Source organism: Dermacentor albipictus, chromosome 8, assembly GCF_038994185.2.
Source record: "Dermacentor albipictus isolate Rhodes 1998 colony chromosome 8, USDA_Dalb.pri_finalv2, whole genome shotgun sequence".
Taxonomy (NCBI): Eukaryota; Metazoa; Arthropoda; class Arachnida; order Ixodida; family Ixodidae; genus Dermacentor; species Dermacentor albipictus.
This window is the reverse complement of record NC_091828.1, coordinates 59,888,717-59,907,523: the sequence shown is the minus strand read 5'-3', so window position 1 is coordinate 59,907,523 and position 18,807 is coordinate 59,888,717.

Genomic DNA, 18,807 nt, shown 5'->3' with positions numbered 1-18,807 from the left:
GGCCCGGTACTTGAACATATACACTACAGTGACGGGGCCCGGCGCTTTAACCTCTGCCCTGCAGTGACGGGGCCCGTCTCCTTAACCATAGACGGGACCGGCACTTTACGTCAACACTGTATAGCGACGTCAATGACCGCACTTCTTTCAAACATTCTATGCAAACAACTTCGAGCACTTCACGGCAGGCAGTGAACTTTATTAAGGTCCTGAAGAGCGACTCCGAAACCCTCTTATGAGGGAGGGGGCCGCCGCGAGCCGTTCCGACGTTGGGACGGGCAGGCCGTGCCTGACCGCCTCCTCCCACTCTTCTTCCGTGGTGAGATGACCGTGGTCCCGTAACGAGGGACACCGCCAGAGCATGTGTTCTAGAGTGCAGACGGGATTCCGCAATCCAGAAACCTGCCCCGCACGGACGCGGCGTTAGGTTGCCCCTGTGATCTACCACGGCCGCCGCGAACCGGTCGGACGAACCGTATTGGGCGACGTCGACGAACGCGACCGATCGTGGGTCGTCGGCGACGGGTCCGAGAAGTGCGGCCGCTCGGGCCCGGCGTGTGCCTACATTGCGTTGCGGGTGCACGTTGCGCGGGAACGGCGAGACCGTGACGGCCTCCCGCGACCACACGTCGAGCACGCACCGCCTTTCCCTGACTGGTTAAAGTCCAGCGCCTCCAGGATCCGTCTCCCCGCAGGCGAGAAAACGAGCCTGACAACCTGGACTAATTGTGTGACCCAACCTCATCGAAGGTGTTGTGGACCCCCAGCTGCATGAGCTTCTCGGTGCTGGCGCCTATGGGGATGCCGAGCACTTCACGGACCGCGGTATTTTATTCCAGTACTGTCCACAACACCACGTGAATTTCACGATGTCAGCAACTTCCGTGCAGTAACAGAATACATTGATTGCACACATACGGATCGAACGACCACAATGGGTACTTGTCCACGAATGTACAATCTTTTGCGTATGCACTGTAACACCTATGATGATTATAATAAAGAAAGAAAGTTCACTTTAATGGAAGGGGAACGGTAAAAACACATTAAAAAAGGCACGGCACATGTCCCTGCTTGTGTAGCACCAGACTATGAATATTCTACTGAATTAAGAAAAAGAAGCAGCGGGTAATTGCTCGCTTAGAAGACCGATAAACATGCAGTTCGATGAAATTTGAGAAATAATGATATTGAAGCTTCCAAGACTTTAGAAGAAAATAAAAAGAAAATTAAGACTGAATCATCGCGACGGAACATCACAAGTCGCTGTAGGCGTCGAAGACCCTAGCTATAACGAAATTATTTTTGAACAGCTCCGATAGTGTCCATGCAACAATGGTTTCTTGCGTACTGTCAAATGCTCATATGCTGCGGCATAAAGCTCACGGCACGGTGCGAAAACGTGCTCGGAGCGAAAGCGAAACATTGCGCGAGGACATGCATGCAAATGCGAAGTCGGTCACCGCGAACCCTGCGATCGCTGCATTGGGCGCTTCCGACAGATGGCGACTCCGTAAGTCGTCCTCGCCCCCAATACCGACATTGTTATAGTGACGGCCCCGTCGGTGTAGTGTTGTTGTTAAAGCGACGGGCCCCGTCACCGTAGTGTGGATGTTAAAGTACCGGGCCCCGTCACTGTAGTGCAGATGTTAAAGTGCCGGGCCCCGTCACTGTAGTCACTGCCTTCTCTTTAACCTCCTTGGTTTCGACATGTACGAGTTGTGCTGCACCGTCTGCGCATGCGCTGGCGTGCGTCCGCAAGCGTGCGTATTGTCTGGGCGTTGTGTGTAGACCGGGTTCCTATCTTGCACTTCATTTTGGACATGCTGCGCTATCTTATGGCACTGCCGAGAAGTCTACGTGTGGCCTCTGAGACGAGAAGAAAGAGAGTGTGTGATCGTGAAGCGGAAGCATGGCGGCGCTGGTGCCAGTGAACGCTGACAATCGTTCCCTCGCTTGGCGGACACTCACTCGCACATACCCCATGCATACCCCGTGATCCAAGTTGGCGATAGGTTCATTGAAGAGTGACACGTACTCAGTGTATTCGTGGCGCAGCCTGTTAAGGCGTCGAGCTGCTGTCCTAGAGGAACCCCTGTGACGTGGGTTCCGTTCCACTCGACATTGGATAAATGTAAGGGATTCTTTTCATCTTTCCCAGTGACACATACCTGGTTACGTAAGTTGGCGTCAAAGAGGTTCATTGAAGACCAACACAGACCTAGTGTCGCATACCCTGTGCTCCCATTCGGCGTCAAAGTGTGTCCTTGAACAGGGGCGCTTACCCAGTTCCGCACCTACAGTGATCGACTCATATCGGCGTGAAAGAGCTTCGTTGAAGAGCGGCACATATATGTTCACGTTGCCAAATATTCGATGACCCAAGTTGGTGCGATGGTTGCTTTCAAAGCCTGTTCCCTCATCACAGTAGTCCGATGCCCTACGCATTCGACCACGGACTACCCTAACCCAGATTGGTGGGAGAACGGTTAGATTGAAACATACATAGATACGAACATAGCTCCGGAAAGTGCATGGAGCACCCTGAGAAGGCTAAGACAAAAAAAAAGCCCCAAAGCAGAAGAACGCCTCTTAACCACCTGCTGATACATGCTTAACATGTTCAGCGCCACGCTAAATGTTCTCTTTATACGAATACGTGACAGCACAGATGAACTAAATTGCCAGGGACACACGTGGGTTTTTGACTTTCTCTATTTGAAGATTCACACTTATATAAGTGAGAAGGTGGGACATTATTTATTCTTTTGCAAGAGACCTCATTCTATCCAGAAATGAAGTCCGCAAAATATGCCAAAATTGCCAAAGTGTATTTTTCTTCACGGGGTAGTTTCTTCAAGGCGCAGCTCTGAAACGGAAAAAGAAAGCCATTAAGTACATCAATACTGAAATGAAAACTCAATATGTGATACTAAGCAGAGGCATGAGCGATGGATAATGAGTATCAGTCACCGTGTATTTTATTTCAAACTTTTATTTTATTTCAAACTTGACCCGACGAGTATAAACCCTTGTTAAACTTATAGGTCGTTATCCACCTTGTAGGACAAGACCCGATCCTTATGAGCCCTCATCAGTTGTTATCAGCCTTATCGGACTCAATCAGACTTATCAATCTTTATCACTCGTTATGAATTTTATCGCAATTGATCCAATCCTTCTCAACCCTTATCTGTCCTTAACCTTATCAGACGTACATTATCAAGGGTTGGTAATATCGATGAAGGATTAATCGACTAAATGTATCTAGGGAAACGATTAATCTCCATCGATGTCCACATTTCATTTAATCGACTTAATCGATTAGATCTGTTCGATTAATTGTTTTCGAGAGTTCGATAGGAGTGGCACGAAAATTTTGAAATCGCACCGGAACGGGAGCGCACGAGCAGTGACTGTGTGGCTCTGGTAGAGCGACTGATGACGGTTTTTCCAGAGTGATACCGAGCCGAGCGCTTCTCCTACCTTCCCCCACACCCCACACGCCACCCGAAGCCGGAGGCTTTAAATGCGCTCGCAATTGAAGGCATACTATAGCAACGCATTCGTTGATCGTCATGCCACTTCCAGTCCACTAAAGACGTGGCAACAACATGCGCGCAGGTTTGGAGCCTGTATTTGACATAGCAATGGAGTTCTTGTCGATTCCAGCAAATCTCTAGCGTCGGAGCATCTATTCTCGCATGCTCGTTGTTGCTGGTAGTGTGGCCATTCAAAGAAGGTGTCGGTTTCATCCAAGCATCTCAGCTAATTGACATTCCTTCGCCTTGTAGAAAAGTGCATATGGTTTAAAATCCTAAACCAGTAATTTCCTTTTCCCCAGAGCATATTGTAATTTCTTGCATATTTCAGTTGGAATTCAACTTTCACTTTTGCCATTTTCCTTTTTTTTTCTTGTTTAACTGTACTGTGCAGGGTTTCACTAGTGCCATATATTTTATGTAATTCTGCACGAAGTTCCATTTTATAACATGTATTGTTTATCTCTTCAAAGTCCACCAGTGCCAACTATATTTAGTTTTTAACAAGTTAAAGATTATCAATTATCAAATGTTTACACACTTTTCATTCTAACTTGGTTCTACCTCTCGAACATTAAAATAGGGTCCCACAAAAGTAATGACTGTGTTTCAGCCTTTTTAGAAGTATCCAGCAAAAATTTTGATTAATCAGTTAATGGAGGAAAAACCCTGCATCGAAAGCGATTAATCGATTAAAAGCTAAAATTATTAATGAATAATCGTTAATTAATAAAAACAATATTCGACAATTTCTATCATGATCCGATCATATAAACTCTTATCGGTCCTTATCAACCTTATCGAGCTCGATCCGACCATTCGCAACCCTTATCGGTCCTTATCAACTTTATCACAATTGCTCCGGCCATTATAAGCCCTTATCGCTTTTTAGCACCTTATCCATCCGCGTCGAACCATTATAAACCGTGTTGAGTCCCATATAACCCCTCCTAACTCTTTATCGTCCCTATCAGAGGTGGTCCCGCCTGCGGTTTGTAACCGTGGGACCTCCTTCTGCATATTTACCTGTATTGTATACTCTTATTTTTAGAACTAATAAAGACTGGTTGATTGATCAACTCATTGACTGCTTATGTGTCGGTGTTGTACGTCACGAAGCGTGTGAGCCTCAGATATCGGTGGCATTTCGGTCGTTGAAGGATCACCCCAACGGAAGTTGCGCGACCACCGAAAGACATCGGGAATGTGGCATGCTTGGCATTAAATTTCCGCAAAGTCAGAATTTTTCTGATGTCTACATTGCTCAAGGTCGGCTCTAAATGTGGTCCTAGAGATGTCTTTTATTTCTCCATGACCAAATCTTTCAACGAAGCCTTCATAGAAACTGTTCTCCTTTGACATTTGTTTTGTACCACCTTTACAACACATTCATATGGTTCACATATATTCATGTTCTGCAAGAGTGGATGTTAAGCCCAGTGGGTAAGACACTCGGCTTCCGAGCGTGGGCTCGTAGGTTCAAAACTCGCCAACCTCAACGTTTTGATGCGAAAGCAACAAATCGCACATTGGGCGAAAAAGCCGGTGGCCGTAAGCAGCGAAACGCTACTTAATTCCCATTCGCTTCGACGCCGCTTCACGAGCGCGCCTCAACGCTGCAGAGCGGGCGAAAGGGTACACCTAAAACCCCTTATACTTCGTAAAGTAGCGACACTCTCTTCCTCTGCCTTCACTCCTCGTTTCTCCTCTCTTTCATGCTCCCTCCTCGACCGTGGCACCGCCTACATTGCTCGAGCGTAGCAACGGCGCCCATATGCGCTCCTCGCCACTCCGTTGACGCTTCTCGAGCAAAAATGGCGCTGATGCATGGCACGAGGGCCCACGTGATGCTAATAGGCCAATAGCGACGCGGCGTCGGTCTCGGCCAGAGCGCACGTGGAGGAGGCGGCTTCTCCAAAGTGTGGCACTACTTTACGAAGTTTAAGGGGCTTTAGGTACACCTGCTGTCACGCTGGTGTGCCAGTTCTGGCGTGAGGGGAGAGGGCATCGCCTCGAAGCCATGTCACGCTTGCTCTCAATCTCGGAAGCCGGCACGCGGATCCGTATCTTTATCCTCACTGCTGCGTATGCCTGCGGGCCTTGGTGGTCGCTGCTGCTTCCTCGTTCTCTCGTCACGCACGACATCGGTGGCATGCGGCGTTGGCACCGTAGGTTGCTGCTGCTGCTTGCTGGCTCGGGCAGCTCGTACCGCTATGGTACATTACTCGCAGCGCAAAATTCGAAGGACAGCTAAGTGGTGTTCAGTTGGACGTCTTAAGCCTGTTTCACATGATGCGATTTTCGTCGCACCGGAAGTGCGATTTCCGTCGTTTGCGATGAAAATCGCAGTCGCAGTGCCGACCCCCCGATTTTCGGCTGCGACCAACCGGTTGGTCGCACAGTCGCACCGATCGCTGCGATTTTCCGTCGAAATTGCGCGGAGAGCTGTCAACGGAGCTATTTCGCCGGTTTGTTTTGATGGCGTCTCGCACGAGCAGTGCAATCGCGGAGACGTGGATCGTCGAATTAGGTACGTGCGCGAATTAAGGGAGAATAAAAAACTTGTACAGATTGCATTCTCCTATTGCTATGCGTTTGTTGACACGCTACACAGCAAATGAAGTGCATTTTCACCTTTGCTTCGTGCGCCTTTGCGAGTTGTCAGTCCTAGGAGGTGTTCGATCCCCAGCAGACGACGAGGTCGTCACAATTTTCTTTTGTTGAGTAGCATGCAAAAATCGCGCTTACGGAGCAGCTTGAATTATTTCAACCTCGGCAAGGGCAAATGACAAGACAGCAAAGTACCCGAAGTTTCTACGTTGCGCTGAACGCGGTACCGTTCAGTTGCATTTTCTTGTCGGTTTTCAAGCATGAATTTCCCGATTCATCTTGAAAGCTTATCTTGCCTCTTATTAAATTTGACAGAGCAAAAGTGTAGGCTATCGTAATGAATTTGCTACGGTAGTATTAAATCCGTGGCTTGAATAAAATATTACATGCACGCTAAGTTGCACCTCTTCTCTGGAGATTTTTTTTTTTTCTTGCACAGAAACCAATAAACATAGGCTATGTTGCGGACTTTGTATCCTTACTGCATCTGTATGAACACTTGCTCTGCAAGGTAATCAACTGTACAGCTAGCAGATTAATTAAATTGCTTGCTATAGAGGCAAAGACAACGTACCCTCCAGCACAATTATGTAGAACTCGTGCAACAATGCGAAAAGCAGGCAAACGGCCTGTTCTTGTGGGGATAAAACAGTATAAAACGACACGCTGAAGAAAAGTAAATCAAAACTGTGCAGTGAAGTCAGCCAGTACAAGCAGTTCTTGCACATTCACAGCGGATCAAGTGTGCAGAAACATGCCTTCCATGTTTCTAGTAAGTTTCTAATAAGTTTGTGATCACATATATTAGTGTGTAAATCCATATAACGATATCCGCTGCGATTATTATTTTTATAAGTAATGAAATACCATGCTACTTGCAAGAACATATATCACCCAAGGATTTCAGAACAAATTTCTGCATTTCAACTATACACAATATGTGGCTTATTCAATAAAAGACCATAAACTGGGCTTTTTTGCCATGACAAATTTATTCCAAACTTTACTTACATACAGGCAAGAAAAAAAATTATAGACAGAAATATTGTTCTTCAATTTGTTCACCTGCCACTGTGGCTATAGCATTCTGCTGCCAACACAAGGCGAGGGGTTGATTTGCCAGCCATGGAAGTCGCATTTCGATGGGAGTTGTAGGTGAGAAAAAAAGCTCTTGCACTTAGATTTAGTTCATCACCTTTTATTGAACCCTTACACTTCAAAATACTATTACATAGGGGGGCATGCTTATGCAAAATCTAACACCAATAGAAAGCAAAGGGCAGAATTGTAAACCAACCATCTTTCGTGATAATTCGAGTGTGTAAATATTCATTGCATCGATATGTATTGTTCAACAGCACTGCACAAATAAGCATGAGCAGGTGTAGCAAGTACTCTGTCAGGAAGCTGGTTCTACAGATGTATAAAAGGCATGAATGCTCATACTACGTCGCACACATAGCACAAAGAAAACCTTTTTCGAGAGTTGTCCCTTCTGGCAGATATGAGTGGGACATAAGCAGCAGAAACTTTATTGCAGGACATTGTGTAATACTGCTTATGAAAGAGTGAAGAGAGTGAAAAGGCTTTTAACAGCAGTACCTCATGCTGCTCTAATAAGAGGAACGATAAGCAAAAACATTTCTGGTAGAGCACTTAAACAGCAACTTTCTGAAAGACAGAAAATTTCAGGTGAGAGTTGTAGGTACATTTGGCGCACACACACCAACAACACGGGCATACTACAAGAAACACTACAGCCTATGGTGTATTACAGTCCATGGGAAAGCTATCTTATACAGAAATCAAGAATGATGCAACAAGCCCTCGACAACACTGCAGACTTTCTTGGCCAGTCTGGCCTCTCGCTTTCTGATAAGTCAGCTCATATGGACATCGGAAAAAAAAGAAAGACTAGAATCAAGAACTACCCAAGATTGCACATTGTGATCCACATAGCTGGACAAATATGCCCGCAAGTCAACATCCACAAATCCTCAGCTAGTGTAAGCCCGTGACGGCAGAGCCAGCACGTGGGTGAAACAATTATGCAATGCCTGGACGCAACTTCCACACCTGGTGAACAGAATAATCTCGAAATAATGGGGGTGGACTAGTGCATACTATAGAAAATCGCAGATGCTGTGCTTGTGTCCAAGGTATGGCACGGTATGAATTACCAGCAGCACACAAAAAAGACAACTCATCGAATACAGGCATCGGGTAGTAATAACAGGTCTTTCCAACTGTACCATGCTTGATGACCTCTATGAAAAAGAGCTGACGAACAAGCTCCTAGACGGAGTAGAGTTGCAGCCTGCAGCACAAATTCTTTGTCTCAAGAGCTCAGAACCTCGTCCCAAGATACTATGCCAGCTAGCATACGAGATGCAAAGATGACTACCCCTCCCTTCAGAAACACAACCTCGGGAGTACCTGAACTTGAAACACAACAGGCCCATACCGTGGAATATGGGGGCAAACAATTAGGGCAGGAGACTATATGCAAATGCCAAACACACAGAGGAGGTTGCTAATCATGAAAATGCAAGCAAACATAAGGCACATATAGTACACTCATCTGGCAATACCAGTGTAACAGTAGTATGACACTACATAAAACTAAACGCCATATAAGTGAGTACCGTTCCAGGTCATCCTACACCTAGAAAAGCTGAACTGAAGGCAATCAAAGCAGCACTTGTAGTGCAGATTACACCCTGCATGGATTCACCAGAAACTGTCTGGGCCTGCACATCACACAAGATTGTCGGGAAAATCAGGAGATTGACACGCGACTTGCAAGCACATAGCCAGAAATTAAATTACAGAATACATAGCCATGCAGATATTTCAGGAAACAAGCGGGCTTATAAGCCTGACATAATAACTGAGAACTAGATGAGTTTGTGTATATTCATTATTAACTAAAGTGCTACAGATAGACAACAGACAAGAAAGAAGTACTCGGTGTGTTCACTTCGTTCCTGTCCATCGAATTTCTGTTGCAGTATAGTTAATGAATTCATAAGGCTGCACAGGAGAAGAATGATACCTCTGCCCAAGGGCCCGATCTCACATCCAAATCCACGCGTGTGCACACACACACAGAGTGGATAGCATGAAGCAGTATCAACAGGATGACACTAGATATGGATGAGGACGAACTTTCAACTGAGGTTCATTTGTAAAAATGTGGCGAGTTATATAAATTAGCACAAAAAAAAGGACGATGAGCAAAACGAGAACAAGGTGAAAGCAGGAGCCAACGTTTCGACAAGTGGACTTGTCTTCTTCAAGGTCCACGTGTGAAAACGTTGGCTCCTACTTTCACCTTGTTCTCATGTTGCTCATCGTCTTGAATTTCCATCTCCTGCCTTCCCCGAGTTTTCCCCAGAAAAAGAAAGACATCTTTGAAGGATAGATAAAAATTGGTGCTTGATAGAGGCAAACATAAATAAAGATGCTACAGAAAGAAAATATAGAAAAATTCCAAGTGCAAGAAAAAAAAAATCATTACAATTGCCAATCCTGCATGCCAGCACCTTTCAAGAAACTTTGTTGTTATTCCAATAGACGGACTGACAGCTTGTTTATGCAAGCACATACTTCCAGTTCCATGCCACTGGGAAAAAAATGAGTTTCCTGGAAGGTAGCCACATGCACACTTGATGATCACAATGTTTTTTTTTCCCTGGACTTGTATATCTATATGTATTATCTCCCTTTCCTGCTTTTATGTTTGGTTTCATCAAGCACTAGTCTTTATCAGGTTTTATTGCTGTACTACTTTGTGGTAACCTTTATAGATCACTGCATTTTCACAATAAACCTTTTAATCAGAAGTTAGCATACCCTGTTCTTACTGCTTCACACTGTACATTCTTGCTACATTGGCCAAATAAAAGATTTTATAAGGTATCATGAGGGCCATTAAAGTGACTTGTTGCAGTCTAAAAAAAAAAAAACGAATAGCCTGGCTGCAGATGGCACCAGAGAACACATAGGACAAACAAGAAAACCGAGATGATCTAACAACCAAAAGTTTAATGTACACACCGAGTAAATGCTCGCTGACAAGCAATAGACTGAACATGCACAAAAAGGAGAATCAAAAATTCATGTGTGTTTCCCGAGAGGAAATGCATCCATTTCTAACGGAGGCCGTACTGAGAAGATTAACCCAGCATTTTTAGATCTACAGCTTCCGTAATTTCTCTAGGCAGCTGATCTGCACAGAATGCTAGCTTCTTCCTCTACAATGCACGCTCAGATGTGGAGAGTGCATTGTAGAGGAAGAAGCTAGCATTCTGTGGAGATCGGCTGCCTAGAGAAATTATGGATGTTGTAGATGCAAACACACTGGGAGAATCTTGTGTCAGCATGGCCACTGTTACACTTTCAGAGATGGATGCGTTTCCTGTTGGAATCTGTATGGACACACATCAGATCTTGCTTCTGCTTTTTGTGTAAATTCGGTTTATTGCTTGTCGAACAGCATTTACTCGGCATGTTCAATAAACTTTCATATATTAATACACCTCATGATTGCCTTGGTTTCTAGCAGAAAGGTGTTCATTCTTTTTACAGTGAAGCTGTATATGCCTAGGCGAAACACTCATGGTCCGATCCCAAAAACCCTAGTGTAGGGGTATGAGCCATTGTTTAAGGGGGTGTGAGCCATTGCATTCGTCTTGCATGATGGACGGCGACATTTCTTTTTGGGTAGACAGAAATGCTTATGCATTTCAAACATACATTTATCTGCGTATTATTGCAGGGAAGGGACACAGAGGGGGACGGGGTTAAGACAAGATCATGATGTCATTATTATCTCACAGCAAAGGTGTGGTGGGCCATTGGCTAGACCGATAGTGACGTCGTTTCTCTCTAGCAGCAGAGCACGCGTGCAGCAGTCTCTCTCCGACTTCCCAATAGGTTCGAAAATGTGTCCCTGTATTTAATTAAATGAAATGTGCAGCCCCGGTGTGTCACTTCGTAACTGCAGTGCATAACTGAGTCATAAACATTATGATTAATGCATTAAAAAACACAAGTGTGTAACATAATTCAGAAAGACTTTGATGGACCCGCTGGAATACCACAATGAACCACTCATTGCACTTTCCATGATAGTGATCTTGCAAAGTGCAATGTGTGGCATTCCAAATAAACAATGTGATAAACCCAAGCCAAACATGTGCATAACCTCATTAAGAAACACAGACATAACCAATAATATAGAAAGACTTGAATAAACCATTGAAATTAACCCAGTGATAAACACCGGGGCTGCACATTTCAGCTTTGCTGGTTTACTGTCTGTACAGGGTGCACGGGCAGTAACTTTTTCTGTTATTGTTTGTTAAGTATTGTATAATGTTGTGCCAGTAAAACACGGACTAGTTGGTGCAATGTATTGGCACTGCTTTTTTTGATGTTTTTTTTATGTTGTGCCCTTCTTCCTTCTGTAGCTACTTTTCTATTCCCCCTCGCATAATACTCCAACCTTGCAGCCTGCGAGGTATATAAATAAATATGTATATAAGCACATGTCATTCATTTATCTGCATATACCTCGCATCATTTCTTGCTCAACAAACGTCACTGCATTGATGTCTCGCAGCGTGCATCTACATTAACTGCCATTTGCGTTTCGGTATGGTTTGTGAACAGTGTAATGCATAAAAATTACATTACATTAAGGTTGTGACCTATGCGGTGCATAAGCAAACCTTGCAAAAGATGACATGTTGGATTGTTGAAAATAAGACAAATTGTATATATCGCAGTTACTTTAACAGTATTTAATTGACCACTTGACAAAAACTTCACTTCGCATAGATTCCAACACGTACACTGAATCTGCAGTTTTCTTCTTTGCTTATTAATGCAGTCGTTACTGCATGGCCACATTGTAGATTTGAAAACAAAGTGAAATAAATTTGTTTGTTGCAATATAACAATATGTGTAGATCACTGCGATTGTAACACAAAAACTTGATACATACATGCACACTATAGGATGCAGATAAATGCTCAGGACAAACTCCAGAATGTTTGCATCCGGATACTTATGAAAGTGAACAGTTTCACTCCATGGCTGTCAATGAGAGGGAGAGAGAAAACTTAATTGTGTTCGCAGAACAAAAATGCATTGATAAGCTTAGACATATAGTCATTGCTTAACACTTTCGAAATGAATAATTATAGCTTGCTATCGACATTGAAGCAGCCTTTCGACAGCAAGAAAAGGAATAAGTTTCTCCAGCTCTGAACATTGAATTGCAGGAAATGCAAGCAGGCATAAAATTCTGCCAATACAATCTGTTTAGGAATACCAAATTGGAATAAACACTGAGGCTTGCATTTGTTCTTTCTCTGGCTGAGCAATCTAGTTTTAAATGACTCCCGTAAACACGTCGTAACAATGTTGATCTAATACAGGTTAAATGCATGACTAGCTTAAGAAATCCGGATGATTGCTATAAATTACAGTGAAGAAGCTATAATATCTAATAACATTAATAACATAATAATAATATTTATTTCCACAAAACAGGCTAACCTTGAGAGGCGTGCGAGGCTGAGCAGAAAGCTGAAAAATTCTACGGCAAGTCCGCCTGCCGTGGGCCTACGATCCTGCGTTATGAATAGCGCGTATTGATATGGTCTTCTTGTTAGAAGTTCCTAGTATACTACCAGCGCGAGACACGGGACAACAAAGTGGACGAGAAGCGTGTCTTTTAGAATGCTATGTTACAACGTACAGGTTTTTACAAAAGTGACGGTAACTGCTCGAAACATTTGATGCGTCGGCTTTTGCGCCTTTAGAAATATTTAGAGAGGGCTCCCATATATACATTCGCAGCGCGAGCGCGGCGATGGACGAACCAGGCTAGCGCTAAGGTTGAATTTCACAACACAATTTTCATTCCACGTCGTAATCACACAGATCGTTTGAGGCTTCGTTCAGGGGCACACGCGGGCGTTCGGGTTGGTGCTTCTTGTTGCGTTTGGCGTAAGAATATGGCTAGGAGCAGGCACCACATATGCGCAATGACGGGCAATATACACGCATCATTTCTCCAGAAGCTGACGCCGAGCACGGGTAGCGCGAGGATCTTGTTGGGCTGACACGACAACTTCGTGGCAGCCGAATTCCGAATACTGCATATACGGTGAGGGTAGCTATATGAACTTGTCGATAGGTCATCTTGTATATTGTTGTAGCGCAGGCAGAACGAAACGGTCATAGAAGGTAGATAAAATAACACACAGCGCTGAACCATAGAATAAAGAATCGCTGAACCACCTGCGAACAGCTGTTTACCATTGTTTACGTGCGCGATGTCGCACTGAACTACAGAAACCGCCGTCGCGCACTCCGAAACAAATGTTAACTTCAACACGTTTTTAAATTACAAAACAAGCATATTATTTGCTCCTAATAAAGAAAAGTCAACAATATTATAAGTTAAACGTTTTATTCATTACAATAAAATAATTGTGCAACGTGTGCCATGAAACCTGGCAGTAAGCAACCCTGGGAATCGCACCAGTCGCATTGTTAAAATCGCAATCATGTGAAATGGGCCCTCTAAAAATCGCTCTGCGACGCGTGCGACAGCACCGATTTTCGTCGTTCCAGTCGCAGCATGTGAAACAGGCATTATGCCTTCGCATTCACAACTAATAAGTGCTTAGGTTACTCGGAGATGGCGACAGATTAGCACGCGTCGTTTAGGAGGTCTGTCGGCGGCGGCTACTATGAATCGCGACCACGCGTCACCCACGCATTGGTTACAGTGTACTGTATGCTGGTTTTGGCGATCTCCCGATTAGCGAGGCCGTCGCGCTACACATTGCTCCGTGTAAAACGTGGCGCACGAGACAGATTGTCCGCGCCAGCCCATATATCTCGAAACGAAGACAACTATAGAGCTGCGCTCAAATTTTGCATCAAGAGGTATCGTAATCGTCGGCGAATTTCTTTTTTTCGAAGCTTACTCGTTATTTTGTAAGTTTATGTCCGTTTCTTTAAATTTTTGTAAAGTGTAAAGAGTGCAATTAGGAAAGGTCGTAGAGCATTGTGAGGAAATGCATAGTTGTTATTATTTCAAGCAATTTGGTAATGTACTGTTCACACTATTCCTTTTCCCCATCATCTCCTTCCTCTACTAGAGTCTCCTAGTTCAGTCTAGCTACTTTAGTTCTGGCCTTAGCCATTTGAAATCCGCTGCTCTTCACTTCGCACGGCGCACACATGGAAATGCAGCAACATAGCCCTGTGCCGTGCCCTTGTTCCCGATGGTTGCCAGTCGCGAATCTGCAAGTGTTTCCTGACGGATGCATTTCCTTATTGCAGAGGCACACTGTTTAATTCTACGTCAAGCGGGAAACAAGAGACAATGCACTCGGTACAGCAGCATAAACAACCGCCTCGCTCAGTTGCCTATTGGCGGCGAGGAGTTACGGAGTCGCCATCTATCGGAAGCGCCTCGCTGGCGTAGTATGAGGGATCACGTGGCGCGCTCCTCATAGGTTTTGTTGTCAGCGCTCACTGAAAACACCACGCGCGAGCTCTCCCGGACATTTCTGTAAGTACTTTATAGACGAGAGAAGTTTCTTACTGTCTAAATAATAATCTTGGGCAAACTGAAAGCACACAATCGTTTACAGACGCTATCTCTTCACCGAATACGTACAGTGAACGCCACTGCGCGCGGTCGCCGCGTTGGAGTCTCCCGAACCGGCTTCTTGCGTGAAAGGTAGGTAAACGCTGAGAGCAAACTATCTGAAATATGTTCTTATAGTGTTTGTATAACTAAATGGAGCGTAATAGAATGAAGCCTCAATGCAGCGATCGCGCAGATTCGCAGCGACCGACTGCGCGTCTGCATGCTTGTCCGCGCACTGTTTCGCTTTCCCCGCGCGCGCGTTTTCGCACCGTGCCATGAGCTTTAGGCCGCAGAATATGAGCATTTGACAGTATACAAGCAACCATTGTTGCGTGGGCGCTATCAGAGCTGTTCAAAAATAATTTCATTGTAGAGACTTCGACGCCTACGGGGACTGTGATGTGCCGTCGCGACGATTCAATCTTTTTTTTTCTTCTAAATTCTTTGACCTTTCAATATTATTTCTCGATTTGCGTCGCACTGTATGTTTATCGGTGTTCTCAGCGTGCAATTTCCCTCTGCTCCTTTTTTGTAATCCGGTGCATTAATTCATAACACAAACATGACCATATGCCATGATCTTTAAAAATGTGCTTCTTACCGCTGCCTTTTCACTCCACTGAACTTGCCAGTATCTATAGCATCGACAAGTTCATAGACCAAACCGTCATGACATTAGTCGGGCAGCGGACTCGGGCGAGCGTCTCAGTGCGCGTTTTCAGAACATCGTAGACCGGGCGCCGTAGCAGAAATCTTCCTCGCGTCTGTGCTTGCTGCATATACCCGAGTTGTAGCCGATGACTGTTTGCCCGTTTTATGTTTCGCGAGCCAAGCTTCACACAGCTTCTTGTCCTGCGGCTACGTGTGAATAAGGCTGACACCGTGCTCCGTTGCGTGCGTCCGGCATTGCGGCACCGAGCAGTAGCCTACCATGTTGTGCGCCTTCAAAGGCAGCCACTACCTATTGTAGTCATTTCAAGGGTTGTAAAGGAGACACTAGAAGCGGGAAAATCTCGCCACTAAATGAGGACCGCAGCGTACGAGGGAATTTAAACTATCGTTTTCAGCTCGCTTCGGCGCGCCCGAAGCAGCCGACGCGGTCGCTATGTCCACGTGATCCCTCCTAGCACGTCACGCCGACGGTGGCGCCAGCTTTTCCAGTGGTGAAGCTCGAGGCCAATATAGCCCAAACCCCATGAGAGTGATTTTGTGCGCGACGGCGACGAGTGACTGCTTCGAGCGATTTTACTTCTTATTGTATTAATCAGATAATAATACGTAAACACAGAGATACCATAGAGCACATAGGCAAAATTACTTGTACTTACTAATTGAAATAAATAAATGATCAATTAATGGAATTGAAAATAGAAGAAAGAACAACTGGCCGCAGGGGGGACACAAGTCCACCTCTTGGCTTTACGCGAGCGATGCTCTTACTAGTTGAGCTACCGCAGCGCCGTTTTCCCGTCCAGATTATGGGGTATTTACGTTTTACTACTAGAACTACCCTTGGGAGTCTGAGCCAGCGCCACCACTCACAAACCCTGGCGGCGGATGTGGAACGCTGTTTCTGCCGCAGGCGTTACGAGTTAGTGATCTTTTTTGGGTGAAGACAATTGTTCAATAAACCCACACATGCTATCTGAAGGCATCAACGTTGCCGGGTTCGGGACCCTCGTTATGTAATGAACGAGAAGAGAAGGAACCGTGGGGCCGTATTTTTATTATCATGTCATAAGAAGCCAACAAATAAAGGCACCAAGGACAACATGGAGGAAATGACTTGTACTTACTAATTGAATTAAAGAAATGATAAATTAGTGCAAATGAAAATTGATGACGAAACAACTAGCGCACTATACTACGTGCCACAATGGTCCGGTCGCAAAAGACGGCGACACGACCTGCACGCTGACGGTGCGCGACCAGTGGAATCCGCGGAACTAGGCTTCCACCTGATTGAGCGGTCTCGGCTAAAAATATAATTTGTGGCCACCAGGCACCAGCGTCTGTATGGTTTTCCTTCACCCACAAGTTGGTGACTCCGGACTTCGCGTCATCGCTCTCAGCTCCGGGTGCCTCGGCCGCTTCGCTGGCCCTACCGCCGCAATGAGCTCGAGCCCCACTGTCTTCGCAGTCCGCCTTATATCCAGTCAGCCATGGCCTCGGATTCTCCCGATCAGGTACTGCCGTCAGCGCCAACTATTACCACCGCTTCATTCCTCGCGGTGCCAATATACTGCAGCCTCTACACGACTTTCTCTAGGGTCTCAAGACACCGAATACTCCTGTGGCCCGGAACGACACCGCTGACCGCCCGTTTAGAGGCATCAAGGAAGCCATTGCCGGCCCGGCGCTCCTCGTCCACCTCAAATGCGACGCCCCAACGACTGTCATGGTTGACGCATCGGACACCGCTATCAGTGCAGTCTTGCAGCAGCAGCTCGTTGCTGGTGCTTGGCAGCCCATCACTTTCTTTTCCAAGAAGCTTGCGCCCCCTTTGCGCGGCTACAGCACGTTCGGCTGGGAGCTGCTCGCCATCTATTTGACTGTGACGCACTTTCGATATCCTTCTCGAGGGACGCTCCTTCCGTTTCCTTTCCGACCCTAAACCGCTGACTTCCGCCATAGCGTCCAGCAGCAGCTCTTACGCTCCCCGCGAAATCAGACAGCTCGCTGTACGTTTCTGAATTCACCAGCCACATTCGTCACGTCAGCGGAAAATCCAACGCCGTTGCCGACGCACATTCTCGCGCCGCCATCCATGCAGCGGGCCATGACCAACCGATCATCGACTTCACGGCCATGGCTACCGCCCTGAGTGTCAACGGCGAGCTCCAGCTGCTTCACACGAGCGGTACCTCTCTGGTGTTTGAAGATATCTTGCTTCCTCATTGCGACGTGTCCCTCGTTTGTGATACGTCGACGGGACGTCCTCGTCCTTACGTGCTTCGCCCACACCGCCGGGCCGTCTTTTATGCCCTCCATTCTTTGGCTCATTCTGGCATTCGCACAACACAGCGACTCATCACTTCGCGGTATATACGTGTGGCCCAGTGTCAACGTAGACGTTCGTCGCTGGTCACGCGCATGCCTCAGCTGCCTACAACCTAAACTGCATAGCCACATTGCGATTCTTGGCACATTCCCGTCGCCGGACGCCCGCTTCAGCCATCTGCACGTCTAGGTTGTTGGCTCCCTCCTTGCGGGAACCATCGCTACTTGGTAACCTGCATTAAGAGGTTCACCAGATGGCCTGGATCGATGCCCCTCCTGGACATAACGGAGGAGTCGATAGCTCGAGCACCTATTACCCCCCGATATCGAATGACAACATAGAACGTTTTCACCGCCAACGGAAGGCTTCACTCATGACTTCGGCTTTTCCTTCATCATGGATCGAGCGCCTTCCTTTCGTTATGCTTGGCACCCGCACCACTCTTCCCAGTGACTTCCACCAGCGCCACCGAGCTTACCCCGAAAACCTCAACTACTTCCTCTAATTGAGTGGAACTGTAGAGGCTTCAAGGGTAGGGCCGAACGGGCCAATTTCCGCCTCTATCTTGAAACCTTCGAACACCTGTGCGCCGTCGTTGCCCTACAGTCGCCCAGCAACGCCTTGCACCTCGCAGGTTATAACACGTTTTCAGCGGGACACATTCACCTGACTTCTTGAACATAAAACCTGAACTGCACAAGATGTCGACCTAGACCTCTCAATACCCTACTCGGGCACCATGGTCACGGTTCTTCCCCTGCTCAAAAGCGACCACCCGGTGCACTTCCTTAACATTTACTACCAACCTAAACGCAAACACATCAATTTCGCTGACATCTTCAGCAGGTCGATGAGTATTCACGATGAGTATTTTACTGTTATTGAGTATGTTACTGTTATTTTGCTTTGTTCTATTCCTGTACATAATGCAAATAAACATTCCGTTCTCATAGTCCACCTCTACGTTGGCCAA